Source organism: Erinaceus europaeus, chromosome 2 (genome assembly GCF_950295315.1).
Source record: "Erinaceus europaeus chromosome 2, mEriEur2.1, whole genome shotgun sequence".
In the NCBI taxonomy this organism is placed as follows: Eukaryota; Metazoa; Chordata; class Mammalia; order Eulipotyphla; family Erinaceidae; genus Erinaceus; species Erinaceus europaeus.
The window spans coordinates 120034915-120040363 of NC_080163.1; positions in this window are offsets into that span (position 1 = coordinate 120034915).

Below are 5449 nucleotides of genomic sequence, written 5' to 3' on the forward strand. Positions count from 1 at the left end.
AGCCACAGACCAGAGGGAGTGTGGGGAAGGTGAGATGTCCTGCCATGGGCTCTGCTCATGTCTTTCCTGCTGAACTTCTAGGGCCGTGAATTCAATAGCAACAGAAGAATATGTTCTTTGTTAACAGAAGCCACAGAAACTCCAATTCTGCTGAGAAGGGTGCATTTTGCACTGAAAGCCATTTACTAAATGCCCAAAGGGTCATTCCAAGACACCTCTTGGGGGCCACTCTCCCTGCCTGCCTTGTTTGGCTGTCAGCATCGCCCAGGATGGTGTTGATTTTGGAGCCAGTTTGCCCAGCACAGACCAGTCTCCACACCAAGCTGGCGATTAGGGAGAGGAGGGGAATAGGGATCCTGAATGCACAGTTTTGCAAACTCCTTAAGGATGGAGGGCAGAGTTCATCTGTGTCACCTGTGCCCCTCAGATCCCAATATATGGGAGCTCCTGTTCGAGGGATGTTTGCCAGCTGACTGAAGAAAGGAGGGAAGGATTGACGGAATGTGGGAGGGAGTGATGAAGAGAAAGGAGAAGAAAGGAGGGAGGGAGAGAGGCAGGATGGAGGGAATGTGGGCAGCGAGTAGTGGAGAAAAGAGGAGAAAGAAGGAGGGAGAGAGGAGGGAGTACTTAGACAGATAAACTGCTTGGTATGAACTTCTCCCCTGAAGACCACACTACAAATCTCAAAAGAAGGTGAAAAAGTAAGCCACCTTTTCAAAACAGATGCTCTTGAAAATGACGTGTATAAACAGTGCCATTGTTAAGCCACATTTAGTTTGTGGCTCATTGGAAAAAAAAAAACCCTCTGTAGGTGAGTCAACTGAACTAGTGAACTAGAGACTGAGCCTGGAGGTCAGGATACAGTCCATCCAGCAGGGGCCCTGGGCTGCTGGAGGGACGTGAGAGGCATGGTGATCAGCCATTCAGGGAACAGAAAAGAATCTTTGAGGTGTGTGGGAGGACATGAGATGAGACATGTCCCCATATTTCCTTGTGCTGTGATGGGAGTGGGTCTGAGAAACCCTGGTAGACTGGGACCTGGACCCACAGAGCCCTCCCCTGGGGGCCTCCATGGTCACACGTCTGTGGGGTGTGGAGGTGGCTATGTGTGCATACAGGGATGCCTGTGTTTTGGTCCTTGGGTGAGGACAGATGAAATAGGCTTCCAGAGATGCAGGATCCTCCCAACCTAGCTGAAGAAACTTAGTAGTATCATCCAGGGATGTGTCACCTTTGTGGAGGTTAATGCTCAATGTGCGCTCCCTCCTGTATACTGATGGTTGTTATCATGTCATTGAAGACACACATCTACCACTTCTATGTCAATGCAGATACAACCTTGCCTTAAATTCCATTTCTATCTTTACTTTTTATTATACTGCTATGGTTATTGCTGGGGCTCAGTGAGCCTGCATTTCTGGTGGTCATTTTTGTTTGTTTGTTTATGTGATAGAGGGAGAAGGAGGGAATGGGAGAGGGGAGGAGCGGGGAGGTGGTACACCTGGTTGAGTGTACATGTTAAAATGCTCAAGGGCCCCAGTTCAAGCCCCAGTCCCCACCTTCAGGGGAAAAGCTTCACAAGTCGTGAAGGCAGTGCTGCAGGTGTCTCTCTGTTGCTCTCTATTTTATCCTTCTCAATTTCTGGCTGTTTTTATCAAATATATAAAGATACTGAAAAAATTAAGAGAGAGAAGGCAGGAGGACAGAGGGAAGGAGAGAGAAAAAGAGAGATGCCCGCAGCACTGCTCCACCGCTCATGAAGCTTTCCCTCATCAGGTGGGTCTGGGGGCTTGATCCTGGTCCTTGTGCGTGGTAACATGTGAGCTCTATCTGGCCACACTTAGATTCCATTTCTACACTGGAGGCACAGAGCATGTTAAATATTAAAGACATCATATGTGTGAACTGAGAGCCACCCCACCTGCAGTGAAGAGGCCAGAACAGACTTTGTTGAGCTGGGGTGAGCAAGTGAGGGTCCCTGGCTTTCTCTCACACATGCATGGGGTGGGTAGCTGCTGCAGGTACAGCTCTCATGATAAAAGTGCCCCCTACCCTGTGGGCCTGGTGGCCAGGCAAACCCCAAGTCATGACTGTGCCCCTGCATTATCCACCTGCTCATTTGAGGACATCCACTGTCCTTAATTTTCTTCTCCTCTGATTTATTCCCTTGTCATCCAAGGCAGCAGCTGGTCTCCTACAGATGCTTTGGGGCTGAGCTTTGAAAATGACTCTGTTCTCATGACAGGAAGTCACAGCCATTGGATGTCATGTAGACAGCAGTGACCACAGATCTGCTCCCTTGATATTGGCCAGGATAGACTAGCATGTGCCAAGTGACAAGTTCCTCTATACCCTCTGACTCCCTGCAACTGAGGCTTGCTTCTCACTCCAGTGGCATGTTCTGGGCACCTCTCAGGGTCCCTGTGCCATACCATTAGTAGGGGGCTGGCATATGGATGCCCCATTTCTGGACAAAATGGGGAGTAGAGAGCAAGAAACTCACTCTTGCCATCATCGGCACTTGTCACTTTGGCTGGAACTAGTCCCTTGACTCCATCCAACTAGAAGAGAGTCAGGGAATATGGGAATATGGGAACTCCTTCCATGAGCTCAGGGAAAGGACAACAACAGGAAGCGGTCTCTGCACAGGCCTCACAAAAGGTTCCACATGCAATGGAGCTGCCTGCTTGCTGCCCACTCCCCTCCCTGAACTGAAGTTCCTGTTCCTTGTGTTTCCAGTGTTTCCCTAGTTTTCCTCTTGAAGGAACCATAGGGAGCTATGAGTCCAGGTCACACCTGCATGGCCTGCCCTAAGAGCAGATCCCACATCCCTTGGAGCTCTCTCTGCTGCCTGCAAGGGGACACCTACCATGAGGGGTCCTTTCTCCATCTTCTCCAGTGCTCACTGTCTGCCAAGCTTCAGAAAATGCTGAGCACTCATGGAAAATCCTGAATGCACACCCTCCGTCTTGTCTGCTTTTCATTTCTTGTTGGTGCTATTTTTTGGGGGTACAATAAACAAGGTAAAAGCAATGAAATAAACAGTGTGATTTTGAAAGACTTTTAACCAATGAACAATACCTAGCCAGGCTCTGTGCTGAGGATGTGAACCCTTCTTCGTTTACACTGATAGCTGAAAGCACAGCATCTGGAAGACAGCCAGTTTTCCAGGGTGAATAAGCACCTCGAAAGGGACAAATATTTTTCACAGACTGCCAGAGAAATGCAGGCTCAAATATTTAAAAGTAAATACATAAAAAGAGAGGAAAGGCAGAAAAGAACAGGCAAGGAGGCCCTGCTGACCTGTAGTTTCCAAATGAGCTCAAAACAATGTTTCCTAGTTATGTTTACTGCTTCCAAAGAAACAAAATCTACTGCTTTCTTACCTCCTTGCCAACTGACTCCCAGGATGAGTTTTTGTAGACTGTTGCTCTTGAGATCAAACACAATCAAAATTCAGTCCATGGATCTCGGTTTCCTTCTCTGTGAAATGGAGGTAATTGTAAATTCTCATGCATAGAATTAAATGAGTTGATGTAAGTGGAGGGCCTAGATTAGAACTTAGAACATCTGAGATCTATAGAAATGCTAGTCATCTTTGTCATCCTCCTCCTCCAGCACAAAACTTTAGCATCACCATCATCCTCACCATTAACAGTGGTAAATTTCATCTCATGGAGGCTGTGAGTAACTGTCAGCAAACCTTTCGCTGCCCAGTATCTGACAGTCACCACCCAGTGGGAGATAAGTCTGACCACTGAGCAGAACCCTAAAACATCAGACTATTGCCGGTTTTTTCCCCCACTAGCCTTTACCAAGGCAACACCCCACACACCCAAGCACTTGGCTTCTCTCTGAAAATCCTCTGCCATGTAGAACATGATAGAAGGCTGCCACTCAGCTGGGCAGTTTTCAGGGATCACAGTAGCAGAATGCTTCTTCTTTGCTCTTCCATTGCCAAGGCTGAAGAAGAAGATTTTCCAAAATGCCAACAGGTCACTTCCTTGAGCAGCATGAGAAGGGAACCCCTGCAGTGATGGCTGCCTCCCAGCAGCCCTGGGTTCTTCCTGGCAACTCCTGGTGCCATTCACACTCTCACTACAAAAAGGTCCCCATGCTAGTCAAAAATTATATTATCTGTATGAGTGATTTTTATAGTTGGTTTTGTTGTTGTTGTTGTTGTTGTTCATTTCTTTTTTCTTTCCTTTTTTTTAGGCCAGCACCTGAGTCCTGCCCTTCCCCCATTCTTGAACACTGACTTCTAGGTAGAGAATACTGAGCCTTGCCATGGGGTGGGGTGGGGCGGCTTTGGCACAGGAGGCCTTGAAGGCACAAGGCTTGTGCTCTCCCGCTGAACTTTCTCCCTGGATGAGATAATTTTTATTTAATTTGAATTTTATTTATTATTGGATAAATAATAAAACAGAGAAATTGATGGGGGGGATTTAGAGAAGGAGAGAGATACCTACTTCACCACTTGTGAAGCTTTACCTCTGCAGGTGGGAACCAGGGACTTGAACCTGGATCCTTGCACACTGTAGTGTGTTCACTTAACCAGGTATGCCACTGTCTGCGCACCCCCTTTATTTTCTTATCCTTATTTTATTTTTCTTCTTTTATAAAAAATATTTATTTCCTCTTGTTGCCCTTGTTGTTTTTATTGCTGTTGTTGTTGGATAGGACAGAGAGAAATGGAGAGAGGAGGGTTGGGAGAGAAAGATAGACACCAACAGACCTGCTTCACCACTTGTGAAGCGACTCCCCTGCAGGTGGGGAGCTGGGGGCTCGAACTGGGATCCTTAAGCCGGTCCTTGCGCTCTGCGCCACATGCGCTTAAGCTACCGCTGGACTCCCTTATCCTTATTTTCAAATCTTTCAACTGAGATATTTGGCAACAGAACAAAACAATGAAAGACAAAGCAGCAGGTTTGGTTCCCCTTTCCCAGGCAGGGCTCCTGCTCTTCCACATGGGTCAGAGATGGCAGGGTCTTAATTGGAATCTGCATGTGGACATTCTGTGTTTGCTACACAACAGAGTTTCCAAAGGCCCCACCCCTGGCTACTTGGGTCCTAAAACCACTCTGGTAATAATGGCGAAGAATTAAAACACTCTGAATGCAGATAGCCCACAAAGTGCTTCCCTTTTGGGACAGTGCCGCTGTCTGGGAGGTGGGAGACAGCACTAGTTCTGCTGGGTGCTCCCAGCCAATGAGTACTTTTCATATGGAATTAACTTAGAGCTGTGCCCAGCACAGAATTGCTATGCCTGCACTTTTGTACTGTACACTTTTGTTAAACGCCTGCTTTTAATATGGCTTTATTCTGCCTGCCTTTGAACTACCTAAAAACAATAAAGTTTTCCCTTCTGACAGGTTGGCCTCATGGGAAGATTGACCTTGTTTCCATTCTCTTGTTGAAAAGTGACCAGGCAGCTGAGCGCCAGTCCTGG